General features: G+C 43.1%; 1 protein-coding gene across 4 annotated transcripts in view; it reads left to right on the forward strand.

The window, feature by feature from the left end:
- Prickle2 (prickle planar cell polarity protein 2) overlaps nt 1–22,345 on the forward strand; it is a 344,868-nt gene that overhangs the window by 226,097 nt on the left and 96,426 nt on the right. The window contains exon 1 of one of the 4 annotated variants that reach the window (XM_036180971.1): nt 8,761–9,316. The exons of the other annotated variants lie outside the window; for them this stretch is intronic. The gene's annotated coding sequence lies outside the window, so the exon portion shown is untranslated. Of the gene's footprint in view, nt 1–8,760; nt 9,317–22,345 lie in introns of those variants that run through there. 4 annotated transcript variants of the gene reach the window in all.

Genomic DNA, 22,345 nt, shown 5'->3' on the forward strand with positions numbered 1-22,345 from the left:
ACAGACCATTTCAGAGGAAGAGCAAGTGCAAAAGCTCAGGAGGAGGCAGGAGCCTGGTGTGTTCAAGACCCAGTGTGTGGGTTATGAAAAGGCAGAGAGCAGTGGGGGAGGGTGCTAGGGAAGGATGTGGTGTAGATCTGCAAGGCCACCTTCAGACAAGAGCAGAGCTGGTGGAAAAGTGCAGAAGTCTGGCACAATCCAGTCTCCCAAGGAGACTCACCAGAGGCACCATCTTGTGACTAAAGAGAGGCAATGACAGACCAAGAGGAAGACCGAGTTGATGTTGGTCTGGATCTCCATACAGGAGAGACAAGGTGGTGGCTTGGCCTGAGTGGTAACAATAAAGACAGAAGAAAGATGTTGGGTGGAGCCAACATCTAACTCAATACAGTTAGGTAAGGGCAGGAAAATAGTATTCAAAACAAGATTAGTAAACATCTTAATTTTGGCAAGACACAAGGTATTTGTTGGAAACTATTCGAGTTTGCTGTAGCATGAATGTAGCTATAAGGTACCTAGTGTAGATACACACATGGATGGTATAGCTGTTTTCTAGTGCTGTGAGAAGACATGAAACAAACTGTGTTTGGCCGTTGAGATATAAATTCCCGCCCCCCCTATGACTTACAAGTTGAAGAGTAACAGAAAGAAATGTATAAAGGTGATCTCCAAGGAATCTGCTCTTTTTCCATTGTGATGGTGGAGTTGCCATTAGCTAATATTTCAAAGACAGAAGCTCAAGCGGGTTTGTGGGAGATATGGTACATACGTGGTAGTTGAGAAGCCTTTGGCATCTACAGTTTGATATGATGTAGGCAGGTAGACATCTAAGCCAAGATTTGATGGGACATTACAACCATAGACCAGATCTAAGTAGTGAATGAGGATAGAGAAAGAAGTCGTCCCACATCTGAGCCCAGCTGGGCGCTCTCCAGTATGGAGCTGTTAATGAGACAAGGATGAGCTGGGGAAAGAGACCAAAAAGTTGGAGCCATAGGAGACTGTGGCATCCTCCTTTTTCTTTCTCACTCCCCAAAATTTGTCAGACTGCAGTAATGAGGGAGCTGTTATTGCAGAAGTCATCCCAAATGTCCTCCAATTTCTAGACAGGAAAACTTGTCAAACATTTACTCCTCAACAAGTATTCATTAGTTGTCAGAACACAAGGTACCAGGTGCTTAGAACAGAGTAGTAAACAGCAACAATAAAGACATAGCATCTGCTCCCAGGTAGCATTTTTAGTCAGAGTGACTTTAATTAAATAATTATGGTTTCTTTTCTATTGCTATGGAGAGACGCCACAACCAAGGCAGCTTATAGAAGAGTTTATTGAGGCTTATCGTTCCAGAGGGTTAGAGTCCATGGCAGGGAGAAAGGCATCAGGCTTGGTGCTGGAACCATAACTGAGTGTTTATATCCTTATCCACAAGTAGGATGCAGAAAGAGAAAGCTAACTGGGAATAGCATGGCTTTTGAAACCTTAAAGCCCGCCCCCAGTGACACACCTCCTCCTACAAGGTCATACCTCCTAATCCTTCCCAAACAGTTCCACCACCTGGGGGCTCAAATATATAAGCCTATGGGAGCTATTCTCATTCCAACCACCATAACTGGTATTAGCCAAGGGAGTATCACTACCACTAAGAATGAAAGACTACAAAATAAAGAGTTCCTACTTCCAAGGTAAACCCTATGTGTTCTTTCTTTGTACAAAGCAGTCCACTGTTCAGAGGAACAGAGAACACTCGGTGCTCTGTTTTTCTTAAGAAATTATTTTAAACATATTATACTCTGTGTATTATAATAACACCTGGGCTTTGAAAAGTTGTGAAGCTCTGAATGAAAGGAAGGGCCATGAGTGTTGTAATGACCCAGGAATAGATCTCAGTTATGGATTCTTATTTCATTAGTATACCTCTTTGAACCTCAGCATCTCTGTCTAGATGGTACATGGTGATCAAAGTTACGTTTTTAGATGAGGACTAAGTGACGCCATGTGTGTAGAGCACCTGGTGCTCGGTCCTTGTGAAAACCATGTCAGGCTGTCCATCTGTGATGTTCCCTCACCTGAGATAATTGTTCCAGGGAAGATCTTTGCTATCCATTTGCTACTTTGTGAGACAGATCATTTTCCCAGTCCTTTTTCTAAACTACCTTGTATTTTACCACAATTCTCTCAAGAGAAGTGTCTCTCTGTAGCTGCCTTTGGGAAGAGCTCAAAAACCAAAGCATCCTCTATGGTGAACAGCCGATTCTCCTCTATAGAAACTCCAGTTTCTACTCAGTTTGTTGGTGGAACCAGTAGTCCAAAAAGCCGCCAGAGTAAATGGAGGGTTTTTTTTTTTTCTTAATTAAAAACCCATTTATTAACACATCATGCCAATTTAATGATATGTTAATGAAAATATGCAGGAGTAAGGCACTTTAAAGCATTGACACAATTTTTAACTTTTTGGAGTGAGTAAGCATGGTCTTTAGTAGTCTTTTATTTTGATATATACATATATATTGTCTCTATCTCATATTTTAATTAATATAATTAAAAGAGGATAAAAGGCAATGTTAAAATGTATGCATTTCATTATTGGGATCAAAGATAATTAAAGTATATGAAATGTGGCAATTCCTAAGATAAGAAAAATGCAGAATATTGTTTTTCTGAATTTAAAATGTGGCACATGGTTTTTCATAACATTTAGAAATGTCGGTGATCTATGGAGTATTCCTAATATGGGCTTTTCACACATGGACCAAGAAAGCCTCAGGAGGAGGGAGCTTATCCTATGTCTGTCCCGAACAATTTTATCATGTCTTGTAGTGGCAATCCTTCTTGTGCCCTTCTTTGAAAACCAAGTGGAAAACGATACAGTTTGACACATAAACTAGTCTACAAAATGTTTTATATATTGTGGTTCATCTAATCATTCTTCAGCTTGAATGATAGACTTCTCCATTTCGTAGGCAGAGAAACTGAGTCTAGGGTAGGCTAGTATCAACCATGAACATGCGTCTGGGAGGTAAGAGATCCAGATGTCAACCAGATCATGTTTTTAGGCTCTTTCATAAGACGTTCTTCTGTCATAAGACATAAGGATCTAAATTGGAAAAGTGCTCAGAAGCCAGTGAGGATGCGTCTCCTGAGTGAGCACTTCCTGCTGACAAGCTAGCCCTGTCTCTAGGGGTGCTCTCTGCCTCTGACTCTGCAGTAGAAATGCCACACACTTCAAACATATATTCCTTGTAAGTTAACTTAGTGTGGATACTGTTGCTTGGATGATAATGAAGACAGGATACATATTTTCATTGACCCCAAGTATTCATTTGGAACTATCTGATGGCTACAGGTTTTTTCAAATGCTAAACATCCCACTGTTTTATGACATCCTAGTTTTACTAGATTGTGCCTTTTAAATGTCTTTACACAGCAAAAAATGAAAGTTGATTTGTGACATGCATTACAGATGTTTTTATCGTCTGTGTTCTCTCTCCTGGTACATACACTTCTCAGCCTCCTTGCATTTGGATGAGGTCATAGAACTGGTTTGATCAATCAAAGTGATATTATTCTTCTCCAAGCTGAATCACTCCTTGTGTTGTTGGAAAGTGGAAATTACAGGTTGAAATCAGAGACCCAACAGGGAACTGAGTTAGATCCTTGAGTCACAGCTTGGAATGGATATATCTACAAAGCTTATGTTCTCTGCCCTGCTCCACCCTGCCACCCCCCCCCCCCAGTCAGCCTTGCCTGAGTGAGAAATCAGTGTTTCCTGTGTTAAACCATAGAAATCTGAGATGTTTATTATGTTACCACCAGATCTGTCCCTATTAATATGACAATTCTTTGTTACCCTCCCCACCTTCATTTACTTTCCTGGACTTTGATGTCTAGATGTCAGAAAACTTCCTGAACAGACTGTTTAAAACTGTATATCCGCAATAGTGCACATGTGCACAGAATACAGACCTGTCAAAAAGGAAGTTAAATGACCCTTATTAGATGAGTGGTTTGAAGCTGTGGCAATGTCTCTTAGCAGTAATTAGCATTTCATGGAAGGTCCTGACTTTAACCAGCTATGATGGTCTTTAACTCTTGGTTTCTCCAAAAATGAAAGTACCATCATCTCTCTAAGTGATCCATGCCTGTTCTTATCTCAGTACTTAAAAGCCTTACTTAAGTTCAGTTCAAGTTCATCCCTTCATATTTGATACCTATGGAAATGGAAATTAAAAATTGTTCATTATACCCTTCCTCAAAAGGCCTCCCTCTAAGCTGTCATGGTCTCTGTCACCACTTACCTTCTTTGCTCTAAGCTAACAGGCTAGCCAGAAAGATTCACAAAGCCTTTCCTTGTAATTCTCTAGGAAGGTCCTGGCCAGTACCAGCTAGAGCGGAATGGCAATTTGCTTTTCCAGTACACTGAGTGGTCTCTTTGTTACCTGCCATTGTTCAGCTGGTGCTGCCTTGTATCCTGCACCCATGTTGCCAAGGTTTTTAATTCTTCATTTGTTGTTAATTCTGTTCTTTCAAGCTACTGCTTTTTCCCCCTGCCTAGATACCCTTTCTAGCAACTAAAATTTGACCTTGGCAATTTCAGCAGGACTTTTTTTTTTCTATTTATAGTTTCTAAATTTCATATCATGTTTAGGATAGGCCTTTCTCATAGAAAATTGTTTCTAAAAAAAAAGCAGAAATTGCTTTGACCTGAGGCATAACTCAAATCACAGTTTTCCTGGTCCTTTTTATTTATTTATTTTATCACAGTCAACACAGTCTTATTCTCCCTTCCTTCTTCCTATACAGTACTGCCACTTCTACGATTTTCCACTTTTCAAGCTCAATGCAAAGTTTGAAATGGCAGCATCTGCATTTGTTTCACTGGCTTCTAATGGATTCTTGATGGGTTTGCATGCCCTGTACACACATTACCTATTTTCTACCTCTGCCCATGATGTTTGCTTTCATCCATGTAGCGTTTTCCTCTGTCTTTATAAGCACAATATACATAATACTTGTTTGTCAGAATGCTAGACCTTTGCATTTTCTCAAGTAATTTTTGCATGATCTTCTTGAAAACTTAAAAGCATATTTTCAAAAACTCCTCAACAGAATGGTTTCTGGAAGGAAGAGTACCATCATAAGGAGTTATCTATGTGTAGATCCTTACTTTAATAATCTGTGCAGTCCTGACTCATAGATACCCTGCTTCCTCCATACATTGAGCTTTGGAATGCCCCCTCTGGACTGTAGCTAGATCTCCTAAGGGTCATACAGGCCCTCTCAAAGCACACATCATATTCCACTCAAATGGCTTATTTAGTTGTCTTAACCTTCATTATGGAACTCTTTTAAGGGTGGATCTAGGTCTGTCTTGGTCACCATAGCATCCCCCAGACCTGACCCAGTGATTGACAAATAAAAGGGGCTCATGTAATGTATTTGCTCCCAGCACCATAAGATAATGAGTAGATGAAGCATACACTCCAGAAACATACAGATAGACACTGGCATAAGAGAGATTTGATGATTGTTTTCAACTTTCTAATAATGCAAAAGCCTTAACTTTGAGTTTAAATTTCAATCTTTTCCAAGGACAATAATGATGGAGGTTTGGTACTCTCTTGTGAAGCTGGCAATGGCAGTGAGCTCCAGTTCCGGGGCAGCCATGTACTCACAAGAAGAAATACTGCTAGCTGGGGTAGACTAGGTGTTTCAGAATCATTTAAAACTTCTATTTCAACTCTCTGGTTTATTAGGATGACACTCACTGTGTGTAAAGGAGTATCTTTGATTGTCTTGGCCCAGTATACAGTTCCAGAAAAAGAAAGTCTCCCTCTTGATGTCGATCATTGTCTTTTATACCTTTTTTTTTTTGTTTTTTCGAGACAGGGTTTCTCTGTGTAGCTTTGCGCCTTTCCTGGAACTCGCTTTGGAGACCAGGCTGGCCTTGAACTTACAGAGATCCGCCTGGCTCTGCCTCCCGAGTGCTGGGATTAAAGGCGGGCACTATCACCACCCAGCTCTTTTATACCTTCTCACCTCATATTTTAGGAGTGAAAGGTGTCTGTGTAAGAGCATCTAGAATAGGGTGTGTCAGAAGATTGCCTACTTTAAGTGGCACTTGGAGGGTATGCCCTTGGGACAGGAAATGACTTGAAAGGTTTCCTTTCAGCCCGTGAAATCAGTCAGTCAGCTAGATAGTGCCAAAGTTAGTGATGGTAATGTTATTTCTTCTATGAATAGCTTACATTGTCAAGTGTGTGCTGTATAGACTCGGTGTGAAATAAGTCACATTCATTTCCTCAACAGCTCTGTGAAGCCGGGTACTGTTAACATCTTGTGTTACAGTTGGGGACCCTAGGCTTAGGGACTGGCACTGTTATTCAGTGATGGAGGGCCTTCCTAGGATGTGCAAAGGCCACCCAGAGTTTTGTCACTAGCACCAAGAGAGGCCCAGGCTTCAAATCATAGAACTATAATGGTTGCCAGATCATCCATTCTGAACTCAGACTATGCTGCTAATTCCATACTACACTACCAATTCTCTACTATTTTACCAATTCTTATGAATTCGGTAGCCTTGTGTCAAATCTGTACCAGCTGAAGATGAATCTCGTGTTGCTTTCTACATTTCCATTTTCCTCTCCATTGTTAATCATTTGTGAATCATGTCTTATTGTCTTCGTGTAGTAATGCTGATAAGGTCAGATGGTGGACCCATCTTCATGTGACAAAACAAAGACTTGGATGTCACCACTTGCACTGGGCTGTTGGTGGCTCCAAATTTTTTGGTTTGTGAACTGACATCTTGAAGGATATTAAGCGTCGGCATATCATATGACCCGCCACATGTGCCCTGGGGACCTAAAACAGAGTGTGTCTCATATTCCATTTTTCTGGGTAAAAAGTTATTCCAGGTCCCATGTTGTTAATCATAAAGGCCTTCTGTGAACCAGAAGAAAGAAAAAAAAAACCTTCTGGAAGAAATGATTAAGCATTATTAATACAATTATGTATAACAAAGGACATAATTTACCTTCTCAACATCCAACAAAGAAATTCATTTGAAGCTTCAGGAACTCCAGCTGAAAGGGCAGGTCTCATCACAGTGGGCTGTCCAGCGGAGGTGGGGTGTGGGTGAGGAGATGTACTGGCTGCTTTGTCCTCGGGGGACCTCAGTGCATGATGGACTGGGCCTCTCTCAGCCTCTGCAGCTGATCCTCAGACACATATGCGCGCGCACACACACACACACACACACACACACACACACACACACACGCCCATAGTGTTTCCTTGCCTGAAGTTAGTTTGTACCTACTGTTCACCTGGTTTGGGGGAATGACAGGGAACATGGAAAGAAAATTAGTTTAGAGCAATAGGAGATAACAATGGAGAAAAAATGCTCAGAGAAATGTGACCACCCTGGTAGACTAAACATCTAAGAAAATTTTTCCAGCTTCATTGAAGATTTATCAATTTATCAGAAATTATCATTATTTATTAGACTGAAGGGCAGTTTGTTCATTGACACCATAGTTGACCATACTGTGTTTGTATTTCTGTTATTGCACTTTGGCATGTAAACTCAGTGAGTGCAGAGACTCTGAAAATGCCCGGAACCCTGAAGTATGTATGGTATAAAGTATGTGTCTATTAAACATTTATTAGTGGGGCTTGGGAGATGGCTCAGATGGTAAAGTGCTTGCCTTCTGGCATGAGGACCTGAGTGCCATCTCCAGAACCCATGAAAAAGTTGGGCATGGTGCCTCCTGCTTGTGATCCTAGTACTGGGAAGGCAGAGACAGATGGACCCCATAAAACTCGAACAAGCCAGCCTCGTCTACTTGGTGAGCTCCAGGCCAGAGAGAGAGGCTGTTGCAAAAGAAAAACAAAAGTAAAAAAACAGATAAGGAATAATCTCAAAGTTAACTAAGGTCAGTAGAAGGTTCAGCCATGGAAGTTGTGGCTAACCCTTGCTGAAATCCAGGGGGACATGGGAAAAAGCCTGGCTCCATTCTGCCTGTTTTCTGTCGAATGGAAGCCATAGAGACGGTGCTCTCTGTGTGTGTCTGAGGGTCCTCAGGCAGCCCTGCCAGGTTTGGGATGATGCTGTCTTCTATGCTCACTCGAAATTGGAGTGAGGGGTCAGGGACCATATGTGACCAATTCACATCCCAAACCAGTGGTGACAGCAGACTATCCCAGGGTTCATAAAATTTCAAAGGTGACTTGATCCCAGGGCAGCAAACACTGACACCCTGGAACCGAAGCTGAAGAGGAGAAAGTACAGCATTTGAAGGTTCAGCATAGTAAGAGGTAGAGAGGCAAGGAGAGAAGGGAAAGGAAGGAAAGGGAGTGGAGGGAGAGAAACTCATTCTGGTTGTACTGCTGCTGCTGGTCTAGAACAGTTTCTGATCTGAACCAGATGCCCGGGCTATACCTGAGCCCAGTACGATCTCTGTCATGGTGCTTAAAAAAAAAAAAAAAAAAAAGGTAGGGGCGAGCAGCCATGTGCCTTTCAAGCCTCTCTGAGATGTGATTTGTGTTCTTCCTTGCTCCTTTGGAGGCTTCATAGCTGGGCTTTCACATTAGGAAAGGTTCCCCCCTCCCCAACACGTTGGTTTAGGGATTACTGATTTGGAAGGCAAGGGTAATTTGCATGTAAATAAATCTCAACCCTGGGCGGCCAGACTGGGACGTCCAGATGCTGTGACTGACTTGCTGACATCACAGCCTCATTAGCATGCGGAGGATGCAGGCATTGGAACTGCGAACAGCGACTTCTCCAGCTCTGCCAGGCGCTCCGTGACAGTTATTATTATTTTTTGGATGAGCTGCACATTTCCTGGTTCAGTGGACCCGGCTTTGCAAGCAGCTGACTGGTCTCCTAGGTCTGGCTCAGGATCAGCGGATGACGCAGAGACTGGGGTCTGTGACTTCCTTCAGATAATCGTGAAAGTCGGCGGGTTTGGAGGAAACTGGGGTTTTTGAGAAGACAATTCCAGGGCTCGGGCAGGCCTAGACCAAGAGCACAAGTCACAGTCCCCAGCTTGGTGGATCCCCGGCAGGGTCCGCTTCTGTGGAGGGCGTTCTCTCTGAGGGAACGCAAAATCAGACCAGCTGGGGTTTGAGCCTGCTGCCTGCCTCAGGAAGGGCTCAGATTTGCAGACTCAGAAAAGGAGATGTTTGGGCTGCCTGGGGTCCTGCTTGCAATTTTTGATACCAGCTCCAAGGGGAAAGTGAACTGGGGCAACTGACCAGACCAAGACTCAGGCGGAGGCTTCCTCTGAAGCTTGGCAGCTCATCCTTTAGGAGGTAGGTAAGAAATTTGTTAATTCCCAAAGCAAGCAGGAATGTGTTTTGTAGTCAGGATGAGAAAGAATTTAGGATCTTTGGATTGAGGAAGGTATTATCTCTAAGGTCAGGTGGTGGTTTTGGTGGTCTGGCGCCTTTGGCCTTTTCTTTGCTTATTAGAAAGTTCAAATGCAAAGTGACATGGCGCAGGTATGCAGTATCCTTAAATCTTAGTGCTCAAAAAACAGTGTTTCTCTAAAAGTGATTCTTTCTTAAGACAACGGGGGGGGGGGGGGGGGGGGGGGGGGGACTTAAAAAGCAAATAGTGATAAGTATCATTGATGTATCATCTCTCTTATTTCACATATCTGAAACATCAGAGATGCCGAGGCACGCACACTTCACTAACACTTCCAGATAAAGAAATGGCTCTCAAATTATTGAGGTTTAATTTTAGCCAGTCCCTTTGGCTTCGAAACAGTGACAGAGCTTCTGAATCTGACTGCATTGCCTGCTGTAGCACATATTTAGGTTGTTCCCTACTGGCCTGTGTTCACACTTAGTTCCTTTCAGTGGCTTTTGATTTCCCCAGAACCAATCACAGCACTGTTGATCTTCCGTGGAGGTCTTGGGATGAAGTTGTGATTTTTAACCTCACTGTTGTTTACTGTGTGATCTTGTTCTGTGCTGTGGTCTAGTGGGCTTTTAGGAACTAGAAATATATATATATATATATTCCTGATGTGGTGACATCCCCCCAAAGTGGCTAGGGAATTACCTAGACTCATGGATTGCTCCCCTGATGATAGAGGTCTACTTCCACTGTGAGCATGTGTGGAATTATGGGTAAGGGAGGGCTCTAGTATGACATGAAGATAGACATGGGTGCCATGCATGAGGCCTGCAGTACAAGGCTTCAAGTGCTTTGCTTTGCTGAATCTCTCTTCCTGAAGGCAATTTTAACCCATCTCAGCAAGATTTTTAATACATGAAGCAGCCTTGTTTCCTTGCTAGAGGCCACACTGGCTGCTCTCATCCTGTTCCCTAGAAGGCAACCTGCCTGTCTGCTGGTGACTTTCACAGATGGATCAGGATGAGCATCCCCAAGAGCTCAAGAGAAAGTCACAACTTTGGTAGAATCACCATATTCTGAAAGTTGGGGTTTTGGTGCCCCTTAGAGTGCTTGTAGAGGTTTTTCCTTTCTATCAAATGCTCCTTCCCCTTGGGAATGGTTTGTTTTTTGTTTTTTTTTTTTTTTTTTAATGTGAGAATTTCAACACATTGACTTCATCAGGCACTGTGTCCTTTAACATGTTACAGAGCAGTCTGTGAAAGAGAGCAATTTTGTACAAAAATGTACAGTTATTTTGTAAAGAGCTCCCCCATGCAGTGTGTCTGGGTTGGGGTGGAGTGGGGAGAGATAAAAATACAGGACAGACAGCGCTTTATGGAAGCGGAAGGGGTGGAGAAAGAAGTCCAGTTAAATAGTAAGAGATGATGCTCATGTAGGGCTTGGACCCTGAGAGCTGGAGAGGCTTAAGGCTATCTCCTGGAGTAGCCATTTCTGTTTGGGAAATCGAAAGAGCAGTGAGATCTATATACAGGTAGGGTGATAGGTGTAGGGCTCCCGCAAGGTAGCACATAAAAAGTCTCCAGAACTGTGTCAGCCACACTGTAAACACTCAGCAAATGCTAGCTGTTAGTATTTGTTCCTTCAGCAGTGTGAGCATCATAAACATTCTTGCTTAAAAAAAAAAAAAAAATCAATCCATTGAAAAGGCCACATGGTCACTGTTGAGAGGTAAGGCTAGAGAAAAGATGTGACCTCAGTCACTGCTGATGCCAAACTCTCCCACTCAAAAGAATTTCACGCTCTATTGATGGAGTTGATATAATACAGTACATTAGCTAGAACTACTGTGCTGTAGGCACCCAAAAGATGGTTTAAGGAAAATCAGCCAGGGCTAGTTAGATAGGCTCCCTTAAAGAAGGCTTCTTGTCCTGGAAGCTGACAGGTTTCAGCGAGGGAGCTGTGGGGTCCACATTAGAGTCAATGTCCTTTTGGATTTCTTATTCACAGCTGGGCCTGTGAATGGCAGGTCTTCTCCCTTCTTTCGTTCCTACACTGTACTTGGTCTCTTCTTCTCTGCCCAGGCTGGCCCTTAACTCTGTAATTCACCTGCTGGATGACTCCTCACAAGTTCCAGAGCTGAGATGATGCTACTATTTGGGTGGTTTTAGATGCTGGACTGTCTGAAAAGAGAAAGTAATAGGGCCTGTCTTCCTTCTCTTTCTCTCTTTCTCTCTTTCTCTCTTTCTCTCTTTCTCTCTTTCTCTCTTTCTCTCTCTCTCTCTCTCTCTCTCTCTCTCTCTCTCTCTCTCTCTCTCTCTCTCCCTCTCCCCCCTTCCTCTCTCTTCCTCTCTACCTCCCCCCCCCCCGTGTGTGTGTGTGTGTGTGTGTGTGTGTGTGTGTGTGTGTGTCTGTCTGTCGTCTGTCTGTCTGTCCATCTATTACTATGATACCTCTTTCCCAGTGATATGCTGCAGCCTGTTGTTTTTCCCTGTCTTCTGGGCATCTATTTTCTTCCCTCCATCTCTTTTTCCCTTCTTTTCTTCCTTCCAGAAATGGACCTCCAATGCCGACTTCTGCAAGACAATTAAACAGGGTTAGAGATGTAGTCAGTGACAAAGCACTTTCCTAGCAGGTGTTTGGTTGGTCCCTGTCACCACAAAAACATGGTGGTGGGGTCGGGTAGGAATTAACAGAGCCAGAGAGATCTGGTATAAAATCTGTTTTCCAGAAACTCTGGATTGAGAGTTTGGACTTCTGGCTGATGTGATCTTTAGTACAAGCATCTTTTTCATGGAACATAGTATTAGTAAAACACTGATAGTAGCCTACCTCCATTATACAGCATATGTGATCTTTGGAGAATCACATGACCTCTCTGAAGTTTGATTGTTTTTCCCCCATAGGAATATTGGAAATAAATCCCTGCAAATGTTGTGATGCTAGTGGCTTATAGAGTCACCCCTGCCTCATGCTGGGTGTTAGCTTTGGTCTACACTAGGTGTGGATGATTTTATTATTTCCCAGTCAATCTCAAGCTGTGAACAAACAGTAGGGGGCAGTAGACTTAAGATTTGTTCATCCAAAATACTAAAGTCCCAAGAGTTAAAGTAGCCTCTGTGACAGATGGTGACAACCTCTGGCTTCTAGGCCCACGTGCACCAAGAGTGCGAAAGGCTCTTGTCCATCCACTCACTGTCTGTCCTGAGGCCAGAGGCTTCGTTCCGAAATCCTCAAAGCCTGCTCCTGCCTTCTCGCTGTTCTCATTAGACATACAGAGTCAAATGTTCTGCCCCTCAGTTAGGATTCTGAACAGCTTTTGGACGATGACTTTCGTTTGTGTGTGGAAGCCACCAAAGCCTTTCTTCCCTGAGTCTCTCTGTTTAGTTGTTACTTGGGAAAACGCTGGGACCTGTGAGCTATTGCAAACCGAGAAACACATACAAGACTTGACAAAACCTGCTTTCCTTGCTGATGCAATTGATGAGCCCTGATACTTTGTTCTTGTCCCAACTTTTAAAGACACTTTTTGGTTTAAATACCCTGACTCTCGTGTGTGTGTGTGTGTGTGTGTGTGTGTGTGTGTGTGTGTGTGTGTGTGTACAATTATATGTTTGAATAAAGCAAAGGAAACCATCTTTATTAGAAACTTAGCCACTTGAGTGTGGAGTCTCAGTTTTCTGTTTTCTTGGTGGATTATTTAAGCAGTTCATTATTTGGAGTCTGAAAACCAAGCATTTGCTTGTTCTGTTATTTCAAAGGAAAGAAGCAGCCGATACTACATCAGGGATATGGTTCAGGGACAGCATTCTTGTCAGGCCTGCATGAGGCCCTGGTTTCACATCCCTAACACCAGGCTCAAAATTAAAAAGGCAATTGTGATGGGGAAGGGGGAAAGAGAAGGGGGGGGGCATAGAACAAGAGCCTCTCCCCATCTGTCCCCTAAGTCAGAGTGCAACCGTCTGAAATCCTGACACTCCTTTCACTGGAGTACCATGGGCTTTTTGAAGGAGGCATGTTGGCAAGCATGCTGTGAGCCTGTCTTTGTGTGATGGAGGACAGAGTGAACTTCCAGCACAGGTTTAGTCCTGAAGTCTGTGACAATCAAGTTGGCTGAACACTTCCTTTCCAGCAGGAGAGCTGACACTCGTGATACCTTAGCAACATGGATGCCTGGGTAAGACCTGAAGAACAGCACCGAAGGCTGTGCTAATGTGGAGGGGGAACCTCACCAGGTCCTACCCCTAGACCAAGTACTCCAGGCAGTTAACAACTGCTGAGGGGGAGAATTGACCTTTCCCAGGGAGGAGCCCCCTGATTGGTTACCCAGTGCCAAGTGGTCAACCCTGAAATCATAGACCTGCAAGCAACACTAAATGGACTGAGCAGTTTGTATTTCTATATTTATGCACACACACACACACACACACACACACACACACACAAACCTCTAATTACTAAGGAAAAGAGACCATGAATTGAGAGGGAATCAGGGAGGGAGAAGAGAGGGGTAGGAGGAGGGAAATGGTATAATTGTTTTTTAATTTAAAAATATCACAAAAATAAAAATCATTTGGATGAGAAAAGCAAATATGAAGGCCAAGTTGGAAGATGAAATTTAAATCTATAAAGAGACATGGAATATAAAGACTATGCTGGTTGGCAATGTGGACCTAAACAAAGTGAGGGGCGACCCATTTGGGAATGTGTCATTGGAGTCACGCTCTCTCCGAGGCACGGTGTGAACTGATAGCAAGGAGGGATACTAGAGAGTTTATTTTTCTTCTGTTTGTTTTTGTTTTTAATATCATGCAATATATTTTGATCATATTCTTTCCCTTCCCCCAACTCCTCCTAGATCCTCCCCCACTTCCCTAGCCATCCAACTTTTTTTCTATCCAAAAACAAACAAACCCACAAAACAGTGGCTGGAGAGATGGCTCAGCAGTCAAGAGTTCTGGCTGCTCTCCCAGAGGACCTGGGTTCAATTTCCAGCACCACCCACATGACAGCTCACAACTGTCTGAAACTCCAGTTCCAGGGGATCTAGTACCCTCACACTGACTCTGGTGCATCTAAAAATAAACACAGAGCACACACGCAAAGAAAAACAAAAACAAAAAAACAAAACAACCCATGACCACGAAGTCTGATTTGTGTTGGCTACTACTCCTGAGCATTGGGCCTGCCCTGGAATGTGACTACAACCCTTCCAAATAGCAAGTCATTTGCAAGATATGCCCACTGGTGTAATAGTGGCAGGAATGTTATGAAAGTACTGGGGACTTTTCCTTCTCTTATTCCCACACTGGTATATAAGCCATCGAGAGTAATTCAGGGACTAGTGGAACCCTTTCTGTCTTAGGATGAGAGTTGAACTCTTTGTTGGACCTATCTCAGATGACAGATGCCTGACTTGTCTCTGCTTTCACACTGGGAACTTCACTAGCCTCAAGTCCTCCTCTCTTTTCCTCCTTAAAATCAAACTTTATAAATACTGCCCAGACCCATCCAGGATTAAGAGTAACTGGAACAAAAATTCTTAGCACTTTATTTTACCTGGGCAGGGTGCCATTTTCCCAACTCTTTTCTTGGCATCTATTCATTAGTTATGAGTCCTTGGAGATACTGATTCATGAAAGTTCCAGGACTTGACTGAGAGACATATATTTTCAGTTTCAGATTAGTTGTAGTGTATGTGGAAGTACATGTTTTTGTGTGTCTGTATGTTAGTGTTTGGATGTATAGAGACAATAATTGCTATGACAATATGAGGACAATATGTGCTATTCCACATGAATCATGATTCACACAATCTACCTTATTCTCACAGCTCTCATGTATCTAATGAATTATGTGATGAACATACATTTTGGATTGGTTGTCTGAGATGGCTCATATAAGAGGACAGTCAGCATTCTGGTTAACTGAGTTTGGGGTTATTTGGAATGAAATCTGCCTTCACTTTCAGTCTTGGGCTTCCAAATTTGAACATTGTGTTAGATCCATTCTTCCTCCTTGACAGGAAGAATGGGATTCATTCCATTGAACATGTCTTGTGAACAGAACAGAGCAGTCATGAGAACTGTTCTCCTAAAAATGAGTTTGGAGCAATCCTGCCTTGTAAGGGAGGTGAGACAAAGATATTATTAAACAGTTGAGCAAACAAGACTTCTAGAGGCGAAGGAATGTTCTTCAGGTTTTACAAACAGCGAAGAACAAGGATGAGGTTCAAACCCAGCAGAACCATAGTCCCAACACTGAGTTATGTCTACCCCTGTAAAAGACTGCCTTGCACCTCTATGGTGCCATGTCTTGTGGATGGTTTCTTTCCTTCTAGATGTTCTCTATGGATCCCTCAACTGAAAATCATCTGGTTTTGTAACTATTGAGTGAAAACTCTTTTAATTTTTTTGGGGGGTGCAGGGGGAATTGAAGCCATCTAAGAAGTTGGCACAGAAGAGACTATAGTGGTTTGATTGGCACCCATTGCTTTGAACTGGCTCATAGGATTAGAGTGTGAGAATGGGTGGGAGATGAGGAAGGCAGGAGAAGATGTGTTTCCCGAAAGCCAATGGAAGACATGTAGCTAGGTGAGAGGGAACATGGGAAATTCTGCCAAGCTGTGCTTGGCCTGTGTCTGTGCCCCTTGGATTCTGAGGAGAGGGGCCAGGGTTGTTGCTCAAGACCTTTTGTTTAATGTCAGGCTGTGTTTCCTTTCATTCTTCTCTCTTGAGACAAGGGATTCTGAGTCAGCTGATCGGTGAGTTCATTTCCAGCCGAGGTCTTAATGAGAGTGAACTTTCCAAGTAAATCTGATCTTGTCAGTGTGTGTGTTTGGGGGAGGGGGGGCTGTCGTTTTCACTGTTGGGTGTTCATGACAGAGATATTAAAGGTCCAGTGTTGTGAGGATGTGCTGGGATGTGAGAAGTCAGTCCTTCAGAGAATGACACAGAGGTTTCTGGAAGAACACCCGACCTTTGGATTTGTCACACATGTAGAGCAGGTAGCTCAGGCCATTGGTGAGGCCATGGAAACCGTAGAACTGAGCTGTGCACTGAGCAGCCCTTATGGTGCTGAGGACCAGGCTTCATATTTCCCTTCATGCACCTGGGACATTGCAGGAATGCAGGTTCCACATTTCTAGAAAGCTCCCTGGTGCTGCTGCCCAATTGCCTTCGTCATAGGCACCCAGGCCTCCACAGGAAGGAAAACTACTCAATTCAGAAGGCCTGGGTTTTCATTCTGTATTTGAATTGGCTGTTCCAGGCCTTAATTTATACCCCAATGTGTAATAGAAGCAGTGAAGAGTCCCATGCTTCCCGCATCCCATTATTTCAGCAAGTACAAGAAACTTGCCACATGTTGGAGTGATGGGCCATCCAGTGTCTTATTCAGGCTGGGTCCCTGAGAAATACCTGTCTTGATAGGAAGCAGGGTGAAAACAATGCCCAGTAGGATCTGGGGAGCTTGTGGGCAGATAGCTCAGTCAGTAGAGTTCTGGCCACACAAACATGAGGACCTGCATTTGGAGCCTGAGCACCCATGTGAAAACCAGGAATGATAGCGTATAACAATGGCCCTGAATAGATGGCCTCCAGATTCCCTGAGAGATTCTGTCTCAAAATAGAAAAAGAGCTCAAACATTGACCTCTGTCCATCACTCACTTGTAACGGAAGTGTGTTTATCCACATTTACATATGTGCACACTCATAGGAACACCCGCAGACACCAACATGAACATGTATACACACACACACACACACACACACACACACACACACACACACACTACACACACACTAAAAGAAAATGCCACCCAAACAATTCAGGTGGTCCTCCTCTCTGGACTTCAGACCCTTTATTTGTTGGAAATTGTCTTCTAGAAGGTGAAGAGATGGGAAGCAGTATAGTTGCTGGGCAGAGCCAATCAGGAAGCCTGAAGCTGTCTTGCTGTCCCTGTGTCCACTAGTTGCCTAGCCTGCCACCTCAGTGCCAGTGTGCCATGCTCTTACAGCACTTTAGAACTGTTTTACATCCTTCACTGGTGAACTGCTTCCATGCAACACCCTTGACTGAGCACTGTGATAGCCTGTGATAATTTGAATGTTTGAAAGAGCATGGCAGAGTGAAAAGTAGCATTTCAGTATCTTCAGGATGCAAGGCACTGTTGGAGGCCCTGTGGGAAGTCTCAAATAGCAGAGAAGATTCTTTTTCTTTCTTTCTTTCTTTCTTTCTTTCTTTCTTTCTTTCTTTCTTTCTTTGTTTTTTTGTTTTTTGTTTTTTGTTTTAAGGTTTATTTTTTTATTATCTATACAATGTTCTCCTGACATGTATGCTTGCAGGCCAGAAGAGGGTGCCAGATCTCATTGTAGATGGTTGTGAGCCACCATGTGGTTGCTGGGAATTGAACTCAGGACCTCTGGAAAAGCAGCCAGTGCTCTTAACCACTGAGCCAACTCTCCAGCCCCCTTTATTTCTTTTTTAAATTTGTTTGTTTTGTAAAACAAAATAAGGACTGCTGATTGACTGTACAATGATGTGAACATGTGTGACTCTACTAGACTTCACTCTGACCAATAGTTGTGAAGATATGTCTTAAACATGTTTTGCTGCAATTAAAAAAAATTAATGTTTGCAGAATGGATATGCCTATGTTTTTCTATTTAAAAAGTCATGCAGATACAATGAAAATGGGTAGGTATCAAATAATAAATATTTGCTTGTCTCTGTTCCATCATGAAAATGTTACCAAATTTGAAGGAAAAAAGTATCTTTTATTACTGAATTTTCTTTCTTTTTAATTTATTTATAATTATATAAAATAATAAGTAAAAGATGACTTTGGTATACCCATTAAAGTGCTGAAAATATAATACTCTTCCATTGGGATATTCAGAAATGAACATGGAATATTATTGGGAATGTAAGATATATGTTATTTCTTTTTAAAATATGTTTTTGAGAATTTTATCTAGTGTATTTTTATCACATTCTTTCCCATCCTCCAGCTCCTGCCAGATCCCCACCTCCCTACTCTCCCAACTTCATGTTCTTTCAGAGAAAGTATTTTTAGACATAAGCAATTCAAGAAATCAAGCATTCTTAGGTACTCCACAGTAGTGAGAGCACTGATGACAACCTTTCTAGAGTTAAATAGAAGCTTTTCTCTAAGTGTGTATGTGTTCATTTGAAAAACAATGCCGAGTACCCCAGCTTTCTCTGTATTCCTGAAGGCATCAGGCCACCCAGCTAAGAACTACTAGAGTGCGTGGTACATGGCTGAAGGGCAGTTCAGAGAACTCTCCTTGGCTAATGCAGCACTAGAAAACTAACAGTGTCTGGCCCTTCAAGAACACGCCTCCTGTGCACATGACTGCCTGGAATCTAAGGCTTCATCCTGTTGGGCTGAAAGGAGAGTCCGGGATTTCCTTCCACTTTAGAGGTGGGTAGATTAAGAGTTGTGGTCTCAACGCTGCAGCCAGCTAGTCCTCCTCCTTCTTCCTGAATCAGATGCTTTCTCTTGACCCTCGCACAACTTCGCAATGCTTCTGAACATTTACTTTGGGTAGGACAGGGGTTTTCAGTCTGTCTGTTCTCCAAGTATTCTTCTAAAGATTGCACAGTCAACAGCACACATAGTCTGATCAAATGACACTGAAGTAAGTCACAGTGCTGTCTCAGCAGTAATGATGGGCCTCCGTTCCATTGTTCTTTCCTATACTTCGTCAGCAGAAGCCAAAGGTCATTTTCTTTGATGTGATCTTTGTGATATCCTTCTCGTCACTGCATACTTGGGACACACTACAATTCTGGCCTTATTATAATGGTATACATTTTCAGTTATTGTGAAGTATAACTCTGTAACAAAATTTCTATGCCAGTCATAATCCTGTTTCCTTGGCTATGAAGAGTATGTGGTTCATTGTGAACTATCAAACCAGATTTGGGCAAGAATTAGAGATTCAAGTTATTTCATGAACTGCTTACTGGATGCTTATTGTTCTAGTTACAAGATCTTTGACCTTAAGGAATTGACATTCCATAAGAAAAATATCAGAGACGTACCAACAAAGAAAATAATTTCAAATAGTGGCAATGGCTGAGGGAAAGTTAAAAAGACTGGAAAATGGGAAGAGGAGGTGAGCTTTAGAAAAAAAAGAGTGATGTGAGTAATGACAAGTAGACCCTTTGACGAGGCTCTGAAGAAAGACTTTCTGTGCAGAGCAGCAGCGGCAAATGTCTAAGAGTGCGCTGTCCTCGGCGAGTTCAAGGGACAAGTAAAGGCCAATCTGGCTGCAGCATTGACGGAGCCTGGGAGTGGAGCGCAGCGAAGCGGAAGAAGGATGACTGAGACCGGGATCTGGTTATGACCCCAGTTGAGGACCTTGTCCTTTGCTTTCTTGCCTTTGGTCCACGGCAAGCTGGAGAGTGGAGTGTGCCCAGCATCGTGGTAAGAACAGTGGCAGAAAGGAGATTTTAGAACGACGAGAGTAGGAGAGGAAATGGATCAGGCTGTCGGGTAGCCCAGCCCGGAAGTGGATTAGATCCCAGTAGTCAAGACGGAGGAAAGGGAGGGCAGGTACTGAGATTCATCTCAACCCCCAGCAAGCCCACAGTCTGGGCTGTTCAGCTTACCTTCTGTGCTTAAAGAGTGTGGGCGTCACCACATCTGCCTGCTCTGGGGGGAGCGGGAGTCAGGAGCATCCGTCCATCTCCCAGCGCTTTGTCACATCCGAATGTAACAAGTCTTCCAACGTTTTCAGAGTCTTCCTGCTGTGGACCATGTGAATCCAATCTACCTAAGGCTCCTTTCCAATAAAACCTGAAACCAGGAAATGTTATTTTCATTCTGTGTCCTTCACTCCTTCCTTTCTTTCCAGCAGAAAGAGGAAACAAGCTGTGGCCAAGAACAAAACCACAAAAACCCTGCTTGGAGCAGGGAAGTTACCATCTTGTCTTATTTTTTTTCCTATCTCTCCGATGGGAAACCCTGAGAATTTTGTTTTGTTTCTGTTTAAGACCTACCCTGAAAAAAAATCATCTTTCTCTGTGTGTCTAATTCAATATGAATGACAGACTTTCCATCCAGCATCGTTTGTTTTTTTTTTTATATAAACTCACAATTTCTTGATGCCTTTGTTTCAAAAGTCCACTGGGGTCATCTTGAGCCTTTGGCCTCAGTTACCAAGACACATGGATTTCTGGGAAGTTTTTGCCTTGAGCTCTTCAGTACAGATATTAAAGGGGCCCTGTCAAGTTCTGAAGGGTGTGACCAGTGCCAGAACCCCCACAAGCCAAGCCCCTGAAGGATGCTGCTGCCAGCTGGCCTCTATTCCCACCAGAGATGGTTGGCTTTCTGTGGTTCTCTGTGTATGGAGCTGGCCAAGTTCCCTTGGATGAAAGGCGGCCTAATATAAACTGAAAATGTTATTAATAAGCAGCCACTTAAGAATTTCCTATGACTTGCCAGTGATTTGGGGGCCTCTGTGTAAGCAGAGAGAAAAACACTGCTTGTTTTACATGGATTAAGGGATCGACGTAGTCTGTCTGTAGGGGCCTCACAGAGCCCTTGAGGTCCTGGTGAAGGCTTGGATAAGTTCCAGAAACTCTTTCAGTCTTGGTTGTCCCATCTCATGGTGTGGTTTGAGGATTAAACAATGAATGCAGGAGAAGGGCTTAGCAGAGACTTTTAACACATACTCACCAAATGTTTCCTTAAAAAGCAAAGTCAAGATGAAGCCCCCAGACATGGAACCAAACTCACTCCCCTTCCTTTGGCTCAGGAGAAAAAAAAAGAAATATGTCATTCCAGGCACCCCCAACACTGAAGGGCAGTACATACAGCATTGGACTTCTCTGGGCCTGCTGTCCACAGCTGTGGCAGCTTTGATCTTCTGACTGGCCTATGAGAGAGCATGAGAAATTCACAGGTTACCTAAATTGAAAGCATTTGCTGAACTCTAAAGCACTTAATCAGCCCAAGAGATTATTGACATCCAACCTGTCTTCTTTATTATGTATTGAGAGATTGAAGAATATCGTTTGTATGATCTTGGAAACAATAAAAAGAAATCATGGTAAGTATATTAAATATCCAGTGAAGCAAAAAGTATCTACTGTAAAATTCCAGTTAGCACGTATACAAAGTGAATGGAGGCATTCATCCAGAGGACTAGCCTCTACTGTCTGTCCTAGTTTATTCTTAGAGCAAGTCTGACAGCTGAAGAAATCAGAGCATCTCTGGATACTTACAGCCTTGCATAGGGATGCAGTGATGCAAGTAGCAGTGTTGCCATGGAGACACCATTCGTGGCCAAGCTCTTGTCCTCTGAGAGCTCACTCTGTCTACTCATAATGGTGCTGAATTAGCTATCTGTGAGCTTGGGAGGCATATTCCATACTGGCTTGTGGATGCTTTTTCAACAAAGCCAAAACTCCTAACAGATTGTATGTGTCATTCACCACCTGCCATGTTGTCATCATTTGATCCTGAGTCTTCTCAGTATCTTGGTGGCACCGTGTTCTCACCCACCTCCACTCCTTTGTTGAACTGTTAGGAATGTTCTTTCCTTTCCTTTTTGCCTAAAACTTTCTACTCTGCTTCCTCAAGGGAGGCCTCTGTGACATCTCATTAATCCCAAACCCCTTAAAATGCAATATGCACATGAACCATGACTGAGGACTCTTCACTTTGTTTTGATTTTTTTTCCATTTTGAAAAACTGCAGTGTTTTACCGTGTCTTCGAACCTTTTCTGTTGCTGTGATAGAACACCATGACCAAGGCACCTTAGAGAAGCAAGAGTTTATTTTGGCATATGATTCCAGAGGGAGAGTCCATATGGTAGCGGAGGCATGGCAGCCGGCAGCCAGAGCAGGAAGCTGAGAGATCACCTCTTCAACTGCAAACACAAAGTGGAGAGAGCAAAGTGGAAGCAGGGCAAGGCTTTAAATCTGCAAAGCCCAACCCAGTGCTGT

The sequence above is a fragment of the Onychomys torridus genome, chromosome 3, assembly GCF_903995425.1.
Source record: "Onychomys torridus chromosome 3, mOncTor1.1, whole genome shotgun sequence".
Taxonomy (NCBI): domain Eukaryota; kingdom Metazoa; phylum Chordata; class Mammalia; order Rodentia; family Cricetidae; genus Onychomys; species Onychomys torridus.